The sequence below is a fragment of the Lagenorhynchus albirostris genome, chromosome 1 (assembly GCF_949774975.1).
Source record: "Lagenorhynchus albirostris chromosome 1, mLagAlb1.1, whole genome shotgun sequence".
Classification (NCBI taxonomy): Eukaryota; Metazoa; Chordata; class Mammalia; order Artiodactyla; family Delphinidae; genus Lagenorhynchus; species Lagenorhynchus albirostris.
The window spans coordinates 136494112-136516343 of NC_083095.1; positions in this window are offsets into that span (position 1 = coordinate 136494112).

A 22232-nucleotide genomic window follows, 5' to 3' on the forward strand; every position below is an offset into this window, starting at 1 on the left:
AATGTTGAGCATTTTTTCATGTGTCTGTTGGTCATCTATATGTCTTCTTTGGAAAAAATGTCTATTAAGGTCCTCTGTCCACTTTAAATTGGATTTTTTTTTTTCCGGTACGCGGGCCTCTCACTGTTGTGGCCTCTCCCATTGCAGAGCACAGGCTCTGGATGCTCAGGCTCAGTGGCCGTGGCTCACAGGCCCAGCTGCTCTGTGGCATGTGGGATCCTCCCAGGCCGGGGCACAAACCCCTGTCCCCTGCATCGGCAGGCGGACTCCCAACCACTGCGCCACCAGGGAAGCCCTTTTTTTGTTTGTTTGTTCTTGATACTTAGTTGTATGAGTTCTTTTTATATTTTGGATACTAACCCCATATCAGATATATCATTTGCACCTCTTATTCAGTAGGTGACTTTATTGTTTTGTTAATAGTTTCCTTTGCTGTGCAAAAGACTTATAGTTTGATGAGTCCCATTTGTTTATTTTTGCTTTTGTTTCCCTTGAATGAAGAGACAGATCAAAAAATTACATATTGCTATGACTGATGTCAAAGAGTGTGTTGCCCATATTGTATTCTAGGAGTTTCATGGTTCATGACTTACATTTCGGTCTTTAATCCATTTTGAGTTTATTTTTGTATATGGTGTGAGAAAGCAGTCCAGTTTTATTCTTTTGCCATGTAGCTTTCTGGTTTTCCCATTACCATTTATTAAAGATGCTGTCTTTTCCCCATTTTATGTTCTTGTTTCCTTTGTTGTAGATTAATTGACTATATGTCTGTGGGTTTATTTCTGGGCTGCCTATTCTATTCCATTGATATATGTGTCTGTTTTTGTGAAAGTACCATACTGTTTCATGTTTCAATTTTCATTAGTCTCCAGGTATTTTTTAATCTCCTCTTTGATTTTCCTCAGTGACCCACTGGTTGCTTAGTAGCATATTGTTTAGCCTCCACTTGTTTGTGTTTCATGCAGTTTTTTTTTCTTATAGTTGATTTCTAGTCTCATAGTGTTATGGTCAGAAAAGAGCTTGATATTATTTCAATATTAAATTTACTGAGACTTGTTTTGTGGCCTAGCATAAGATCTATCCTGGAGAATGTTCTGTATGCACTTAAAAAGAATGTGTATTCTGCTGTTTGGAGTAGAGTGTTCCGTCTCTCTCTCTCTCTCTCTCTCTCTCTCTCTCTCTCTCTCTCTCTATATATATATATATATATATATATATATATATATATATATATATATATATATAGGTCCATCTGGTCTAATGTGTTATTTAAGGCCATTGTTTCCTTATTGATTTTCTGTCTGGATCATATGTCTATTGATGTAAGTGGGGTGTTAAAAGTCCCCTATTACTATTAGGTTTCTGTCAATTTTTCCATTTATGTTTGTTAATATTTGCTTTATGTATTTCAGTGCTCTTATGTTGGGTGCATATATATTTACAACTGTTATGTATTGTTGGATTGATCAATTTATCATAATCTAATGTCCTTCTCTGTCTCTTTTTATAGTCCTTGTTTAAAGTCTCTTTTGTCTGATTTAAGTATTGCTACTCCAGTTTTCTTTTCATTTTCATTTACATGGAATACCTTCTTCTATACCCTCATTTTCCATCTGTGTGTGTCCCTAGATATGAAGTGAGTCTCTTGTAGGCAGCGTATATATGGGTCTTGGTTTTCTATCTATTCAGCCACTCAGTGTGGGTTTTTTTACTAATTAATGTTTTATTTTGGGTAAATTTAGATAAGTTGCAAAAATAGTACAGAGCTCCTGAACATCTTTTATCCAGTCTCCCCTAATGTTGCCATCCCAGATATCCATGGAATATTTGTCAAAATTTTAAAAAATGAACATTGGTATATAACTATTAACTAAATGACAGACTATATTCAGATTTTACCAGTTTTTCTACTAATGTCCTTTTTCTGTTCCAGGATCCAACACAGGAAAGTACATTGCATTTAATCATCATGTCTTCTTCATTTCCTAGTTTCTCAGCTTTTTCTTGTTTATCATGATCTTGACAGTTTTAAAGAGCACTGTTCAAGTATTTTGTAGAATTCCCCTCAGTTTGGTTTGTCTGCTCTTTTCTCATGATTAGACAGAGGGTCTGGGTTAATGCAGAAAAGATAGCAGAGGTGAAGTACCCTTCCCATCACATGATATCAGAGGGTGTCTGTCAGGTTTCCCCACTGTAATGTTACTGTTTTGTCTCCTTCCATACGTTATTCTTTGGGCATGAGTCCAAGTCCCTCCTACATTCAAGGGGAGTGAACTCATGCTCAAAACTCTCATTTTACAAAGTTATAATTCAATAAACTTATTTTCTAACTCAATTTGTGAGTAATATTGGATTATAATACAGTACTTGTTTTCTTACCCAAATTGTCCCAGTTTGACCACAGAGATCTCTTTCAGGTTGGGTCTTGTGTCCTTTTGGCATCAACCAGCTCTTTCCACCCCACTTTTATTTTCAGGGAGTGCTTTCTTAATTTCTGGCCCTACAAGATGTTCAAGGTTCCTGTTGTATTTTCCCTGACCAGCCCTATGATCAGCCATTTCTCCTAGGAACCACATTCAGTGTGTTTTCGATTGGAGCATTTGGTCCATTCACATTTAAACTAGTTATTGACAGGTATGTACTTATTCTCATATTGTTAATTGTTTTCAGCTTGCTTTTGTAGTTCATTTTTGTACATTTCTTCTTCTTTTGCTATCTTTCCTTATGATTTGACTACTATGTTTAGTGTTATGTTTGTATTTGTGTGTGTGTGTGTGTATCCTTTATAGACATTTGGTTTGGTTACCATGAGGTTTATTTATAGCTTTCTAGAAAATATTTAATTATATATAATTGATATATATATTTATAGCTATATGTTTATATTTAATACACATATACTTTATATACAAAATATATAAATTATATATTTATATAAATATATTTATATACATAAATATATATGAATATATATTTATATACTTAATTTAAATATATAGTTATATAATGTATATTTATATATATTTATATAATGCATATAAATATATATTTATATAATATATAATTATAAGTATATAAGTTATATATAATAATATATATTATATCTTTATAAATATTTATGTATATTATAAATAAATTAAATATAATATGTAATTAAACATAATTACATATAATTAAAAATGCTTATCATATATGATTAAATATAACATATTTATAAATATAATTTATATAATATAATTAATATATTACATATGATTATTTATAGTATAATTATATATAATTATATTACACTTATATAATTATAATTTTAAAATATATAATCATATAATTACATATTATATATTATAAAATTAAATATATTTATTATAACTAAACATATAATAATAAATATATAATATATAATAATAGAGTAAATATAGTAAATATAAATATTAAATATGTTTATATATATTATTATATATAAATTATATATTTATAGAAATATAAATAATATATAAGTATATTTTATATATTATATATAAAAATATATAAATTATATATTTATATAAATATGTTATATATTAAATATTTTATATATTTATATAAATAAAAAATATATAAACATTTAAAAATTAAATATAAATTTATATTTAAATTATAAATATAATAAAATTCAATAAATAAACATAAATAAACATAAATAAAATATAATTTTAATAATATTAAATATTATAATTTATAATTAATTATTATAAATAGTTGATTATGCTACATATTCAGTTATAATAAATAATTTATAAGTAAATATTTTAAATATAAATTAGAAATATATTTAAATATTTTAATATTATATTCATATATTTAATATTTATATAAATATATTTATTTTAATGGATAATATATGGTATATTAATAATTTTAATACATTAACAATATATTAATTTATATATTACTATATTGAATAATTTATATATTAATATAAATATGTAATATATATTTATACATAAATTATATATTTTTGCATTAGATGTAATTATATATAATTACATATAATATCTTATATAATATATAATATAATAATATATAATTTATATATATGTTGATGATCTCTTAAGTTTGAATCCATTCTAACATTTTTACTCTCCTCCATATTTACATATTTTGTTTTTGACATCATCTTTTACATCTTTTTGTTTTGTGTATACCTTTACTACTTATTGTGGATATAGATGATTTTACTACCATTGTCTTCTAAGCTTAATTAAAGTGGGCCATGTCCCATTGCAGCTGGCTGAAAGCCTGGGGGTTCCTGGGGCTGATTCCAACCTGCTCGTGGGTGGTGCCGTATCACAGGGTGGCTTGTCCGGGTAGGGAGTGTTGGGGAAGCATGGACTGGTGCTAGCCCATTGGCATGTGGGGTTGGTTCCCCATGCAGCTGGCTGCTTTGCCTCGGGGTTCCCAGGACTAATACCAAACAGCTAGTAGGTGGGTGTGCTTCAGGCACGAATAGGCTAGAGGGCAGACTCCAAAGTGACACTTGCCAGCACCAGAGTCCTCGTGGTAGCATGAACTCCCCAAAACAGCTGTCACCAGTGTCTGTGTTTCCAGGGTGAGTTCCAGTTTCCTTCTGTTTCTCTGGGAGGCTCTCCAAGATCAGCACATGGGTCAGACACAGGATCCTTTCAAATTAGTGTTACTGTGTTGGGACCTGGAGTGTGTGAGAATTGTTTTTACCCTTTAAGAGTGGAGTCTCTATTTCCTACAGCCCTCTGGGTCTCTTGTACTCAAGTCCCATTGGCCTTCAAAGACAGACATTCCAGGGCCTCATCTTCCCATGCAGGACCCCTGAACTGGGGAGCCCACTGTGGGACTCAGACCCCTCACTCCTCAGGAAGAACCTCTGCAATTGTAATTATCCTCCCATTGTGGTTCACCTGGGGATGTGGGTCTTGACTACACTGCAGCTCCACACCTTGTATCTGGCTCACTGTGGCTCTTTCTTTATATCTTTAGTTCTGGAAAATCTTTTCTGCTGGTCTTCAGGTTGTTCTCTTAGACAGTTGCTTGGTAAATAGTTGTAATTTTGAAGTGCCTGTGGGAGGAGGTGAGCTCAGGGTCTTCCTACTCCTCCATCATTGCCACTCCCCACCTCCCAGCTTTTAAACTCTTAACATCTAAAGTTATTCTGTTTTTTCCTCACATATAACTAGCATGATTTTTTTATTATCCTTATAACACTAATCCTTTTACCTTTTAGATCTCATCTCTTTATGTCTATACTCCCAGTTTCCATTTCTCCCCATTTTCACTACCTTTTTAAAATTCTATAATCCAGTAATTTAGGAAGTTTCTGAAGCTTATGAAACAGGCCATACTCTCTGCCTTCTATGCCAAAGTGTGTGCAAGAGTGGTTTTTCTACCCTTTGACTTGCTAACTCTTGTTCATATTCCCAAGTTTATTTCAGACAATATCTCCTAGAATCTTTTCCTCTGAGCTGCTTATTCTAGGTATGATGTCCTTTTGCAGAACTAAACATTGTTTTAGGTTTACATTTTATTAGACTACAGTGTCATGCTTATTTTGTCTCTTTCCTTCCATTGTAAGATCTTTCGACAGAGGACCTCACCCCTTTCATCTTTGTATCCTGGATACCTACTTAGCATGCTGTTTGGCAGACGGTAGGTATGTAAATAAAATTAAGGGAAAATTGACCTTAATAAACTGAGGAAATCAATTGGAAGCAGTTTAATGGATTAATAATTTGTTCAGCAAGAAGAGATTGAAGACTGATAGGTACAGAAGCACATTATCTCTTGTGAAAAATCTTTCTGTGATTATTTTGACCTTAGCTCTTAATTCGTATCTCACTGATTGGACTTAATATTTTTAATTGTGCTATGTTTGCACTTCATTCTCAGTTCTTTCAACAAGGATTCTAGTATTTGTAACTTAATTTCTTGAGATATATAGAGCCAGAGGACCTAAAAGTTAAGAAAGGGAACCACCTGTGGCCAGAAACACTTGAGGATGAACATTTTTTTTTTTGCAGAAATCTTATAAACTTCAAACAAAGTATTTGCTTATTCTCATCACTTAATCCTTTTTATTCTTAAAGGAATGTCAACTAAGGTATCCAAAAGTGGGAACTCTGTGGGGACTTGCCAACAGGGTGTTGCCTCAAACTTAGAAAATCAAGAACTTTTACCTTGGAAAATCACAAGGCAAGTACATTACCATGGTTCTGTTGTGAGTGACAGCCAAAATTCTAAAGGAAGCAGAGGTCATTTTCTGACCCAAGAAAACCTCAGGGATAAAGTACCATGAAGGAAAAACCCTTCCATGGTACTTGATTCAAAGAAGTTCAAGGTTCATCTTGCATCTAACATAGAACAAACCTCTCCATTGTTTGACATAATAGGCCCAAGTAGCCATGTGGGTGAGCCTTTGGACCAACACCCCTGTGTGTGGTGAGTGTAAGACCACTTACCCTTGGAAAACACAGTTTGTCATTTGTACGTATAAGAAGACCCTTGCAAAAGTGAAAAGGGGTACCAAACACTTCCTTAAGAAAAGTTCAGATTTTGAAAGAAATGAGAAAACCCACATAGTTGATGCACAGTGTTAAAGTATTCAGTGTGGTAACGCCTTCGGTTTGAGTTTATATCAACAGAATGATCACATAGAAAACATGAGAGAGAAATCTCATAGATGTAATGACTGTGGAAAAGACTTCAGTGGAAGATCAAAACTAAATCTACATAACATGACCCACACAGGAGAGAAAACTTATATTATGTGTGTGGTAAGGGATGCAGTGATTGTACACATCTTCACGTTCATCAGAGAATCCATACAGGAGGAAAGCCCTATAAATGTAATGAGTATGGTGAGGACTTCACTACAAGTTCAGATCTAGGCACACAGGAGAGAGGCCATATAGTGTGATGAGTGTGGCAAAGGCTTCATTGCAAGTTCAAAACCCCTCATTCACCTGAGAGTCCATGCAGGACAGAAACCATATAAATGTCAACAGTGTGGTAAGAGCTTCCCTGGAGGCTCATATCTGTGTAGGCTCAGATCTGTGTATCCATCAAAAAGAGCACACAGGACAGAGACCTTACTAATGCAGCGCTTGTGGAAAGGACTTTAGTAGGGGTTCTGAACTCCACATTCATCAGAGAATCCGTATGGGAGAGAAGCCCTATAAATGTAAACAGCATGGTAAAGATTTCAGTAGGAGCACCCCAAATTTCATATTCACCAGAGAGTCCACATGAGGGGAGTGTGATAAAGGCTTCAGTCTCAACACAGACCTTTGTGCTCATCAGAGTCCACACCACAGAGAGACCATTTAAATCTGAATAGTGTGGTAAAGGCTTTTAGCCTTAGCATATATCTCAGAGTCCATCAGAGAGTCACACTGTGGGGAGAGCCTACAAACATAATAAATATGGGGAGGGTTTCACTCAGATCTCAAAACTTGATATTCATCAGAGAATCCACAGGAAAGAAAAACTACACAGAATATGAGTCTAATTTTAACTTAAGTCAGAAGAGAAATCTTAGGTATATCAGAGTACACATTGATCCAGAAGGAAAACTGTAATCAATGCAATGACGACATTAGAGTGCACGTTTCAAATATGAGAAGAACCATGGAATTAAAATTCGAATTAGTGAGAAAACTGTAAGAAATATTTTGGGCAGAGTTCAAAACTTAACACACAGGGTTAGTTGTATCTAGGAAATAAATTCTGAAAATACTCTAAATGAAATATATGTATACATATCCACACATATGTATCCGTGTACACACGCAGACATCCATGTGTGTGAGAGATCTAGAGTGAGGACTTAGATTTTAAGTTTTGTTGTCAAAATTACATAATTTGTAACACTCTTATACCATACCGTTTATATAAATTTATAAATAATAACAGAAAGCAGATCAGTGATTAACTGGAGTTAAGGAATGGGACAAGCATGAGTAAAAGGAAGGGATTATTAAGATGCACAAGATAATTTTTTGGAGTGATTGAAATACTTATTACAATGATTGTGGTGATGATTTCATATATATATACACACACATATATATATGCCATTATCAAATTGTATACTTTATGTGTAGTTTATTGTATTTCTATTATATTTCAATAAAACTATTTAAAAATCAAATATAAGTGGTTTAATCAATAACTATAGAAACCCTTTTTTCAAGTGTCCTTTATGAAACCATGAAGTGTATGTTGATTGTGGGTATCTGTGTCTCTTTTATCTTAAAGTTTTTCATTTCTCTTTTCAGTACAACATTGCTCACTTAAAATCTCTTTATTACATGTATTTAAAATAGACACTGTCTCCAGCCTCTGAATATTAGAAATATTATGCTCAATTGTACTAGATTATTGCATCAATTTCTTAACCATTTTTTATATGTTCCTTTGCTTTGGTTCATATGTATTGGGAGGAGAAATGATAAGGAAGCTGAGACCTCCTAAGCGGAGAATTCTATCAGATTTCAAAGAACTTGAATAGAGTTCTTGATAAAGAGCAATATAGAAAATATAGCTTGATAACAAGTAAAGCAACACTGCCACCCCTGGACTAGATGAAATAGTTATCACCTTAATTTCCCTTTTGTCATGCCTTCTCATGAATCTTGAATTTATTAAAAATATTTCTCATGGGCTGATGTAATGTCTGTGAAATACAACTAAAAATTCTAATTCTTCTTTGAAATTTTTTAAAAAAATTATTATTGCATTCCAAAGCTTGATAACTTTACCACTGTAATATTCTGCTTTTGAATAACTTGTGGGCCTGCCCATGGTATCCCCAAATTTTAGTTAACTATCTTTAAAAATGTATGTGAATACACATGTAGCAAATATTCTGTTTTACTTATTTAGAAATTCTACACTGTTTTAAAACATCACTCCATCTCATGGGTGTATTATTAAAGGATTAGAAATGCCTTTCTACACCTGCAACTAACAAAACATTGTAAATCAACTATACTCCAATATAAAATAAAAATTTTAAAAAAGAAATGCCTTTCTAAATATGTTTCATCCAAGGTTGAGTTAGACTCCATAGTATTTTTGAGTACTTTAGGATTTAGTAATTTTAATAAAAACTTTTATAGATATTGTGCTTCCATTTTGTCCATGTTCACTGACATGATACTTTCCCGTCTCTCACAGTTCATCACATTTCTCTTAAAAACCCTAATTATCTAACAATGATTGTTCACCAATATCTACACACTTTGTAACTATATTTTTGAGGTATCATTTTACAAGTAATGCAATCACGTTTCAACAATCCTAGAGAATGGGAACACTCCCATCTCCCTACCCTTCTTTGATGTATTCATTTATTCATTCTGTAAATAGTTTACTGCCTTTTATATACCAGAAACCCTTCAAGAAATACAGTGATGAAACTAGACAGGTAAAGTCACTAACTAGATGGAGCATAACAGAGGAGTTCTCTTTGATAGAGTGGCCTGGAAAGTGCTTTTTCAGGAGGTAATTGAGCACAGACCTCAATTAAGCAAGTGAAGGAACTAAGGGAAGATCTAGGACAAGAACATGTTGGGAGTTAGAACAGTAAACACAAAGGCTTAGGCAGAAACAGTGTGTGTACTGATGGAGCCAATAGAAGGCCAGAGTATCTAAATCAGAGTGAGCAGAGCAGGAGGAAATGAGTGTCAAAGTGCACAAACACCAGATCAAATCCATTCCTGGCAGGTATTTTGTATTTTATTTCATGGAGACCATGGGGGCTTTTAGGGAATTGTCATACGATCTGAGATTTACAGCCATTGATCACTTTAAGGGCCATATGAAGAATAGACTGTGAGGAGGCAAGGGCAGAAGTAATAAGAACAGTTCAGAAGCTTCTCTAATTATTCCATGCAATTATGATGGTAATTATGTCTTGGGTTAGGATGTGGGTGCTAGAGACATTGAAAATTGGTGAGATTTTGGATGTATATTGAAGTTGGAACAAATAGGATTTGCTCATGGTTTGGCATGGTGGGGTAAGGGAAAGTGAAAAGATGGGCAATGTTGAAGTGTTTCTGTACCATCAACTGGATTCTGAAATAAATTTAGATAGGTAAGAGAGGCAGGTTAGTGGAAATAAATTGAGGGAATCAAGAATCTGTTTTCAGACATGTTAAGTATAAAATTCCAATTAGTCATCTAAGTGGAAATCTTTCACCCCAGTGGGAAATTCAACAAAGGAACTCAGGGAAGGAAAGATAAATTTAGGACGTGTTCTGCTCCTGTGCATGCTATCTAGAGCCTCATGACTCGGCAAGATTACTTATACCGTGAATGTGGATAACAGAAAGATTAACAGGAGCTGAGAATTTGTGTTTTCTCTCGTGAAGAGGTCAGGTGAAAGAGGAGTGATAGAGCCAGCAAAGGAGACTGAGAAGGGAGGTAGAAGTAAAACTGGAAGAGTGCTGCATCCTCTCCAGTTCCTCTGTCCTCTTCCCTTCAAGTGAAGGATAAAGAAAGCGGAAGTAATCCACTGTGTCAAATACTGCCAATAAATTTAGTAGGAAAGGAATTGTCCGTTAGGTTTCTCAATTCAGAGGTCACTGGCACCTTTGGGAAAAGTGGTTCCAGGTGAGTTGTGGGGACAAAAATCTGATTAGAATGGATTAAAGATAACTGAGAGGTGAGGATAGTAACATAATTTTCTCAATAAAGGAAAGTAGGAGGAAAAGAGTGATAATTTGGGATTAGCATGGGGGGAGGGGGACTTTTAATGGAGATATTATGACATGCTTGTCAGATGATTGGAATGAGCCATTAAGAGAAAAATTGATGATGCCAGGAAAAAAAGGAAACTATTTTAGGAACCAGATATTTGAGTGAGTGGAAGGGAATGAGATCCAGTGCACAAGTGAAGATCAGGATTGATCTTCACTCATTGTAGCAGCAAAGATAACAAAGAATATGGGCCCAGTGTAAGAGATTAATAGAATTTTTGTTGATGGGAAGAGGGGTTCATATTCATTGTTTCTACATTCTCTGCTTTTTCAGTGAAATAAAATCAACAACTGGGAATAAAAAATAGGAAGTAGTTTTACAATTTTGAGTAGGAAGTGTGAAGGATCATCTCAGCATAGAAAGGCAAATTTACAAGGGAAATGTAGAATGATTGAGTGGTGCTGAGGGCCTTATTGAGGCCAAGTGTGGTCAGAACAGTGAGGTGTGTTCAGCTAAGCCACATCACTTGCTGAGGAAGAGCTTACAGAAGAAAGAGTCGGGTTTAATCACAGCAATATTTTTAACCTAGTTATGGCCCGGAAATGTTCTAAATTCTTTCTAGGTGTTAGTTTATATAATTCTCACAATGACTCCATAATCCTCATTTTATGAATTAGGAGACTGAGGCCCAGAGACATTATGCAACTGACCAAAAATGACATAGCTAGTCAATGGTAGACCCTAGTTTTGAACTTGGTCACATCGGTCTGGATATGAGAGCTCATGCTCTTAACTAGAATTGTAGTTTCATCACTGAGTCCCATGGAGAGACGAGGTCAGACAGGATGCATGCTGGTTTGTGAATATTGTGAAAGACCCAGGAATCCAAACTATGTAAGGAGAGGGATGGGGATATGAGGGTAGTGATGGTGATAAAAATTAGTAGGGTCAATGAATTGAGGACTTCAATGGGAGTAAAAGTGTTCGTAGTTGGGGTACAAAAGTAAGGTTAGCTGCAAAGATAAGTGGTAGTGGTCAGAAGTAATGACATAGTGCCCTTTATTGGTGTGATAAGGCTTGGGATGGCTGTGGGCATAGATTGTTGAGGTGAAGAAAAGTCATTGTAAAGGCAAGTAAGAAACAGAGTCACCAATACTGATGCCAGGGGGAGTGGTAGACAATGACCCAGTAGCAAAATATTCACTGAATGAAGGGGAGTGACCAGCTCAACAGATGACTGTGGTGTAGAAAGGAAGTAGGGGGCACAGTCGTATGATGCCTGCTTCAAAAGTGCTTGTATTGTATAGGGAATAATAATAGGGAAGGTCCTTTTGTATTTATTACAAGTTAATCACTAAAGGGATGTTGCCTATAAGCTTAAACTATACATGATGGCCCATCTCTGGGAACCCTGCTTCCCAGGTAATGAGCATTACCTTTGTTTAGCTCACAGGAAACATCCTGACCAGGCCCACCTGTGAATAACTGCAGGGAGGAAGAAATTAACTCATCCCCTCCAGAGGCTGATGGGAACCAGGAAGTGTTTGATTTTACTCCCTCCCCTTTTAGTATAAAAGGAGCCTGCATTCTAACTCAGTCAAGGTGGTTCTTTAGGGCATGAGCCCACCATCTTCTTGGTTAGTTGGCTTTCTGAATAAAGTCATTATTCCTTGACCCAACAACTCATCTCTTGATTATTGGCCTGCAGTGCAGTGAGCAGTATGAGCTTATACTTAGTAACAGTATGTTTCAGGATGCCTCCTCTTGTAAAGCATTTCTGTTTTTTTATGGCTCAAATGCCTTTTAATTACATATATTATCTGGAGTAAATGGAACTTTGAGCCAAACTTTTATCACAGGGATTCATATAGAGTTGAACTACAAATTGGGTATGAAGTGAAAAAAGGTGCAAATGATGAATAAAATACCCTCTATTTTTCTTGCTTCCTTTTTTTCTTTCCTGTGAGTCATCAATGCTTTTCTTTATTCTTAGCTTATTCCTTTCTGCTCTAAAAAAGTATATTTCTTCTGAAATCGTCTAAAGTGGGATGAAAATGAGATGGGGAAAATTTCTACAAGACATCACAGAGTGGTTAGGTAAGCAGGCTAGTCTCAAAGGAGACACAGCTGTCTCAGAGATTACTAGGTCTCCACGCATCATCACTAGGATAGATAGAGCAAGCACTAAAGCCCTCTCCACCATTACCCAATTGTGTTGATTAGATAATTATATAATGTTAGATGATTAAATATTTGTTTTAGTTCATGATAATAAACCCTGGGCATTTCTGAAGTCCCAGATGAACTTAATAAAATCAAATAATCATTTCATATGGGTTTTTCAGAGTATTAAAACACTATTAGGAGAATTCTGTCTTCAGAAGAAGATGAGATAGATGAACTTTTTCCTTTCCTACCACTAAGTACAGCTGAAAGTCCTGGCTCTGATTTGTAAAACAACATAAGAAGGCTCTGAAAGGTAAGAGAAGGCAGACCAGCTAGAATTTTCCTTTGTCATAGGCTTCTGCTTGTGCTCCTTTTTTTTTCTTTTAAAGAGGCAGACTTTATCTTAAGGATTTTTACATCGAAGAATTCAAAAAGTGATAGGTTTTTGGAACTTGTTGACATGCATTTAAAAGTAACTGTTGACAAAGATTCACCAGAAATAATCTGAACAAATGGGAAAATACATTTAAAACTACTGAAATCTACTAAAATAATTCTAGGACATAAGTTTTATATGCCATAACGATACCTCTAAGTGCTGTCACTGATATGAAACTGACTGATTCTTACTTTTCTAAACACACAGTGGTATAATTAACAATATTCAATCATTTCTGTTCTTTCCTGAATATATAAAAATTAAAATACCAATTAAAAACTAATATATTATTCTCTTTAAATGTTTCTTACAGATATAATTTCAATATTTTCATTCAATAGTGGTGTGGTTTAAGAGATTTTTCATTCACATGTCATGAATATATAGTCATATATATATATATATATATATCATGGACTATTATATTACTCAGCAATAAATAAGAATGGAATATTTCCATTTGCAGTAACATGGAAGGACCTAGAGCTTATCATACTAAGTGGAGTAAGTCAGAAAAAGAAAGACAAATACCATATGATGTCACTTATATGTGGAATCTAAAAAACAATACAAATGAATCAATATACAAAACAGAAACAGACTCACAGATCTAGAAAACAAACACGGTTACCAAAGGGGAAAGGGAGGAAGGAAGGATAAATTGGGAGTTTGGGATTAACAGATACGAACTACTATATACAAAATAGACAATCAACAAGTGTTATTTACTGTATAACACAGGGAACTATATTCAATATGTTGTAATAACCTATAATGGAAAATAATCTGAAAAAATATATATATAACTGAATCACTTTGCTATACACCTGAAACTAACACAATATTGTAAATCAACTATACTTCATTTTTTTTAAAAGGGGAGCTTGGAAGGCAAGAAGAGGGGAAGAGGAAATTCCTTCTTTCAGCTTGCTTGCTTTTCCCCTTCAGTGGTACTTTACCATTGCATCAAGACTGATTTCCAGTCTTTAGCTTCTTTTGGAATTCAAGAAAAAGCCTCATTGTACGTCAGAACAAACTGCTCAGTGACTCCATCTTAAAGGATTTGGTAAATGCTTTTAATCAGTAACCAGTATGTGGTGTTATTTCTCCCACAGCCAGAATAGACAAGCCTGAGAAAGAGTGGGAATAGAGACTTCTCTCACTGGTATACCAAATAACCTATTTTCAGAAGTTTTGTTTCTTGTCCCTTCAGTTTTGGAGTCTTCTGATTTGAAGATCTTTGTTCTCAAAGGAGGGCTGTCTCCACCAGGAAAGACAATAACAATAATATTGAAGTAGAAGCTGGCAGGGGGATCTTATACCACATAACTAATAGGCTAATAAAGGGTTTATTCATTTACTGAAAGTGATTGATCCTGATTACCAATAAAATATTTGCTTGATGCTACAAAGTGGAATGAGAAAGGACTATGTCTGATACCGAAGGAATTATTTAGGGACTCTTTTTATCTTAAAAAAAAACCTACTTATTTTACTATAATTACACAAAACAAAAACGCATTCATTTTAATTGTACAGATTAATGATTATTGTCAAACTCATGCACTCCAATAACCATACCATAATCAACATATAGATCATTGCATCACCCGAAATTATTTTCTCATGACTCTGCGGTCCATCCTTTATCTACAACTCTAATGTGCTTTCTGTCCCTCTAAAGCAGCTTCTTTGTGGATAAAGAAGATGTGAGATATATATATATATATATATATATAACAAAAAGGGAAGGAAACCAACATGAATAAAAACCAAGAGAAGTGAGACAATACACTGTACCATAGGTGATCCAGATAATGATCTTATCAGACATGAACTTTAAATAACACTGGTTTCAAGAAATGTTTTAAAGTGATAATTTTATTAAAGAACTAGAAACTTTTAAAAATCCTAAATTTAGGAAAATCTACAACTAAAAAGTAGAGTGAAATTCAGAACATAATATTAGTTTTCCACATTTAGATATAGCTTAAGAGACAATTAGTGATTTGGAAGATTGGCCAGAAGAAATACCAGCCTGATGAATAAAGGTAAAAGAGGAAAATACAAATAGTGTAAGAGACATATGGGGCACAGTGAAAAGGTCTAACATATGTGTAACGGGAATTCTAGAAAGATGTATGCAAAAAACAGAGAATAGAATAGAAGCTGTATTTGAAAAAGTGATGGCTGAGAATTTTCCAAAACTTAAAACACAAAACAAAAATATCCAACAAGCACACATTTGAGAAGCCCTAAGAATACGAAGCATGATAAGAACAAAGACTGCCATATGGTAAACCAAAAACAATGAAAATAATACCTGAGAAGCAGCCAGAGATGGGGGAAACAGTACCTTTCAAGAGGCAACAATAAGATGGGAACTAAGTCTTTCTGGAGAGACAGTGGATGCCAGAACACAGTGAGGTATTTTCCTTAAAACTGAAGTATGTTATTTGGGCAGTAGCTAAATTATTCCCATTGTCACTCAGAGATGCAGGAAGGAATTAAAAGCAAAGAACATTGTAAAAAAAGTGGGTGAATCCAAATGAATATTAATAGAGAGAGGTGTCAAAATGGCAGAAAAGGAGGACACGGAATATGTCTCTCCCCCTAAGTTCATCTAGAATATATCTACAGATGGAAAAGTTCTCACAGAGCACCTGCTGAACATTAGCAGAAGACTTCTGACACCTAAAAAAACCAAGAAAAATCCGCTCACAACCAGGTAGGATGAAAGAATGAAAAAAAAGGGGAATCAGAAAGGGACCAGCAACACTGGCGGGAAGCTGAAGGTGAGGAGAGGTTCCCACACTCAGAAAAACCCCTCATGGTGGGGAAATTAGCTGGGACAGGAAGGGACCTTTGGGGAATTGAACACAACAGACAGTCTGTGGCAGGCAGGACAAATTAAGAACTGTGCATGGTCTCTGCCGCAGCACTGTGCACACCAGTCTGAGTCATGTGTCTCCTGTTGCAGAGAGGGGCTGGTGCTAGAAAGTGGAGTTTGGAGCATGGACCCAGGGAGGGGACAGCTGTTGGCTGTGAAAAGACAGCCTGAAGGGACAAGAGTAAGGAGCTCCACAACCAGGAATGTTTGTGGAAAAAGCCCAGGCCACCATAGAAGCAAGGCATCATTGTTCAGTGGTGCACAAGGGGTGGGGCTGCCATTGCAACCCCCCCCCCAACTGATGGCTCCAGCCTCTGTGGGTACTGGGAGGGAGACCCATCTGAGCAGGCTCACCCACCCCTCAATCTAAGGCCTCCTCCACCTGCATAAACTCTGGGGTCCTGAGTGCTGCCCATCCCAAAGCCTCCTTTGGACTCAGCCTTGGGCACCCCTGCCTGAGACAGGAATCTGCCAATGCTGGCAGGGGCTGAGTGTTAAAGCATGTGGTTAAGAGAGTGGATCCAGGGAAAGGACTGCTGTTGCCTGCATGGATGCAACAGAGGGGACGGGAGTGAGGGGCTCCTTGGCTGGGAATGCCCCTAGAGGAAGCGTGGTCTGCCTAGGAAATGAGGTACCATTGTTAAGTGGTACCTGCTCCACAAGGAGCAGGGCTGCCACTGCCCCCACATGCCAGCCCCTGCCTCTGCAGGCAGTGGGAGGGACTCCCACCAGAGCAGGCATGTCCCAGTCTGTTGCAGCTGTCTGCTGGTCTCCACCACCACAGGCACTTCATGCACACCCCAGTTGTGGTCGCTGTACCCCTCCCTGGCCTGAGTAAGTGTGGCCCAATCAGCTGCTGTGTTCACTCCTTCTCGCCTGGGTGGGGAACAGATGCCTGAGGGTGGCACACACACAGCTGAAGCCAAAGCCAAAGCTGAGCCCCAGAGGTGGTGTGACTAAGGAAGAGAAAGAGAAATCTCTCCATGCAGCTGCACAAGCCACAGATTAAATCCCCATGATTGGCTTGACAAATCCTGCATCTGTGGAATATCTGAATAGACAATGATTGTTCTCACAACTGAAACTTGTCTAGCTTTAGCAGCAGTGGACTTTGCAGGCAAGTACATATGGGAGTTGGGCCAGGTCAGAGTCTAAGCTGGCCCCACAATGCCCACAGCAGGTCCAGAGACTTACCTAGAGGTATTAGAGAGCCTCCTGTGGAGGGAAGATTGGCTGTGGCTCAATGTGGGAGTGAGGACGCTGAAAAAAGCCCCAGGAAAATATTCATATTACTATTATTCTTTATTTGTTTCATTTTGTTAAGTTGTTGTTGTTTTATTATTTTAATTTTATTTTTAATGTAATTTTTATTTTCTATTTTTACTTTACACTTTTGTTGTTTTATTTTTTCTTCTTTTTGTTCTTTTTTTGATCATTTTATGTATTTGTTTCATGGGTTTTTTTGTATGCTTTCTGTTTTCATTTTTCTTTTCATTTTTGTTAGTTTAGTCTTTATTGATTGTTTTCACTTTGAGTTCTTTTGTTTGTTTTGTTGTTAGTTCCCTTGTTTTTTGTTTTCTTTTCTGTATCTTTGTTTCTGTTTGGTTTTGTTTTTATCATTTGTCTTTGGTTTGGTTTGTCTGTTTTCTTTCTTCTTCATTTTTTCCCCATGTGTGCTGTTGTTGTTGCTGGGTTTTGTTTTGTTTTTGATATTTGTCTTGGGTTTTGTTTATCTGTTTGCTTTCTTTTCATTTTTTTTTCCTTTCTTTTTTCTCTGGCTGTGCTGCACAGCTTGTGGGCTCTTGGTTCCCCAGCAAGGGGTTGGCACTGGACCGCCAGGGTGCAAGCAGAGTCCAGGATGCTGGACTGCCAGAGAATCCCCAGGACCAGGGAATATTAATCAGTATGCATCTCCTGGAGATATCCACCTCAATACCAAGACCCTACACCACCCAACTGCCTGCAGGCTGCAGTCAGTAATGGACACATCATGCCAAACAACCAGCAAGAGAGGAACACAGCCCCAGCCATCAGCAGACAGGCTGCCTAAAGTCGTACTAAGCTCACAGACACCCCAAAACACAACAACTTATGTGACCATCAGTCCAAGACTCAGTTCCACCCACCAGAGTACAGGCACCAGGAAGCCTACACAAGCCCCTGGACCAAACTTACCCACCAGGGGGCAGAAAACAGAAGCAAGAGGAACTATAACCCTGCAGCCTGCGGAAAGGAGACCATAAACACAATAAGTTATAGAAACTAAGAAGACAGAGAAATATGTTGCAGACAAAGGAGCAAGGTAAAAACCCACAAGACCAAATAGATGAGAGGAAATAGGCAATCTACTGGAAAAAGAATTAGGAGTAATAATAGTAAAGATGATCCAAGATCTCAGAAACAGAATGGAGTCATGGATCAAGAAGATGCAAGAAATGTTTAACACAGACCTAGAAGAACTAAAGAACAAACAATCAGTGATGGACAACACAATAACTGAAATGAAAAATATACTAGAAGGAATAAATAGCAGAATAACTGAGGCAGAAAAACAGATAAGTGAGTTAGAAGATAGAATGGTGGAAATAACTGCCAAGGAGCAGAAGAAAGAAAAATAATAAAATTAAATGAGAACAATCTGAGAGACATTTGAGAAAACAGTAAATGCACATCATTCAAATTCTATGGGTCCCAGAAAACAAGGGGAAGAGAAAAAGTCTGAGAAGATATTTGAAGAGATTATAGTCAAAAACTTCCCTAATATGGGAAAGGAAATAGTCACCCAAGTCCAGGAAGTGCAGAGAGACCCATACAGGATAAACCCAAGGAGAAACACACTGAGACACGTGTTAACCAAACTAGGAAAATTAAATACAAAGAAAAATATTAAAAACAGCAAGGGAAAAGCAATGAATAATATATAAGGGAATTCCCATAAGGTTATCAGCTGATTTTTCCACAGAAACTCTGCAGGCAGAGGGAGTGGATTGATATATTTAAAGTGATGAAAGAGAAAAACCTACAACTAAAATTATTCTACGCAGCAAGGATCTCATTCAGATTGGATGGAGAAATCAAAAGTTTACAGACAAGAAAAACTAAGAGAATTCAGCAAACACAAACCAGCTTTACAACAATTACTAAAGGAACATCTCTAGGCAAGGAACAAGAGAAGAAAAAGATCTACAAAAACAAACCAAAAACAATTAACAAAATGGTAATAGGAACCTACATATCTATAATTACCTTAGATAAAAATTGATTAAATGCTCCAACCAAAAGACACATACTGGCTGAATGGATACAAAAACAAGACCCATAAACATGCTGTCTACAAGAGACCCACTTTAGACCTAGGAACACATACAGACTGAAAGTGAGGGGATGGAAAAAGATATTCCATGCAAATGGAAATCAAAAGTAAGCTAGAGTAGCAGTTCTCATATCAGACAAAATAGACTTTAAAATAAAGACTGTTACAAGAGACAAGGAAGAACACTATATAATGATCAAGGGATTAATCCAAGAAAAGATATAAGAATTGTAAATATTTATGCACCCAACATAGAAGCACCTCAATACATAAGGCAAATGCTAATATCCCTGAAAGGGGAAATTGACAGTAACAAAATAATAGTGGGGAACTTCAACACCCCACCTACACCAATGGACAGATCATCCAGACAGAACATAAATAAGGAAATACAAGCTTTAAATGACACATTAGACCAGATAGACTTAATTGATATTTGTAGGACATTCCACCCAAAAGCAGCAGAATACACTTTCTTCTCAATGCACATGGAACATTCTCCAGGATAGATAACATCTTGGGTCACAAACCAAGCCCCAGTAAATTTAAGAAAATTGAAATTATATCAAACATCTTTTCCTACCACAGTGCTATGAGATTAGAAATCAATTACAGGGGGAAAAAACTGTAAAAATCACAAACACGTGGAGGCTAAACAATACACTAGTAAATAACGAAGAGATCACTGAAGGAATCAAAGAGGAAATAAAAAAATACCTAGAAACAAATGACAATGAAAACACAATGATCCAAAACCTATGGGATGCAGCAAAAGCAGTTCAAAGAGGGATGTTTATAGCAATAAAATCCTACCTCAAGAAAAAAGAAAAATCTCAAATAAACAACATAACTTTCCACCTAAAGAAACTAAAGAAAGAAGAAGAACAACAACAACAAAACCCATTCAAAGTTAGTAGAAAGAAAGAAATCATAACAATCAGGGCAGAACTAAATGAATTAGAAATGAAGAAAACAATAGCAAAGATCAATGGAACTAAAAGCTGGCTGGTTCTTTGAGAAGTTAAACAAATTGATAAAACTTTAGCCAGCCTCATCAAGGGTGAGGACTCAAATCAATAAAATTAGAAGTGAAAAAGGAGAAGTCACAAATGACACCACAAAAATACAAAGGATCATAAGAGACTACTACAAGCAACTATATGCCAATAAAATGGACAACCAGGAATAAATGGACAAATTCTTAGAAAATCACAACCTTCCGAGACTGAACCAGGAAGAAATAGAAAATATGAACAGACCAATCACAAGCACTGAAGTTGAAACTGTGATTAAAAATCTTCCAACAAGCAAAAGTCAAGGAACAGATGGCCTCACAGATAAATTCTATCAAACGTTTAGAGAAGAGCTAACACCTATCCTTCTCAAACTCTTCCAAAAAGTTGCAGAGGGAAGAACACTCACAAACTCATTCTATGAGGTTGCCATCACCCTGATACCAAAACCAGACAAGGATATCAGAAAAAGAGAAACTTACAGGTCAATATCTCTGATGAACATAGATGCAAAAATCCTCAACAAAATAATAGCAAAGAGAATCCAACAACACATTAAAATGATCATACACTATGATCAAGTGGATTTTATCCCAGGGTTTCAAAGATTATTCAATATACAAAAATCAATGTGATATATCATATTAACAAGTTGAAGTATAAAAACTGTATGATATTCCCAATAGATGCAGAAAAAGCTTTTGACAAATTTCAACACAAAATTATAATAGAAACTTTCCAGAAAGTGGGCATAGAGGGAACCTAACTACCTCAACATTATAAAGGTCATATATGGTAAACCCACAGCAAACATCATTCTCCATGGTGAAAAACAGAAAACATATCCTCTAAGATCAGGAACAGGACAAAATAGTTTTGGAAGTCCTAGCCGTGGCAATCAGAGAAGAAAAAGAAATAAAAGGAGTCCAAATTGGAAAAGAACAAGTAAAACTGTGACTGTTTGCAGATGACATGATATTATACATAGAAAATCTTAAAGATGCCATCAGAAAACTACAGGAGCTCATCAATGAATTTAGTAAAGTTGCAGGATACAAAATTAATACACAGAACTCTCTTGCATTTCTACACACTAACAAAGAAAGTTTAGAAAGAGAAATTAAGGAAATAATCCCATTTACCATTGCAACACAAAGAATAAATTGCCTAGGAATAAACCTACCTAAGGAGGCAAAAGACCTGTATGCAGAAAACTATAAGATACTGATGAAGGAAATCAAAGAACACACAAACAGCTGGAGAGATATACCATATTTTTGGATTGGAAGAATGAATATTGTTAAAATGATTACACTAACCAAAGCAATCTACAGATTCAATGCAATCCCTATCAAATTACTAATGGCATTTTTCACAGAATTAGAATAAAAAATTTTAGTTTGTATGGAAACACAAAAGACCCTGAATACCCAAATAATCTTGAGAAAGAAAAATGGAGCTGGAGGAATCAGGCTACCTGACTTCAGACCATATTACAAAGCTACAGTAATCAAGACAGTATGGTATTGGAACAAAAACAGAAATATAGATCAATGGTACAGGCAGGGAAGAATATTCAATATCTTGTAATAATCTATGAAGGAAAATAATCTGAAAAAAATATATATGTATGTGTGTATGTATATATATATTATATATGTATATATATATATAAACTGAATATATATATACATAAGCTGA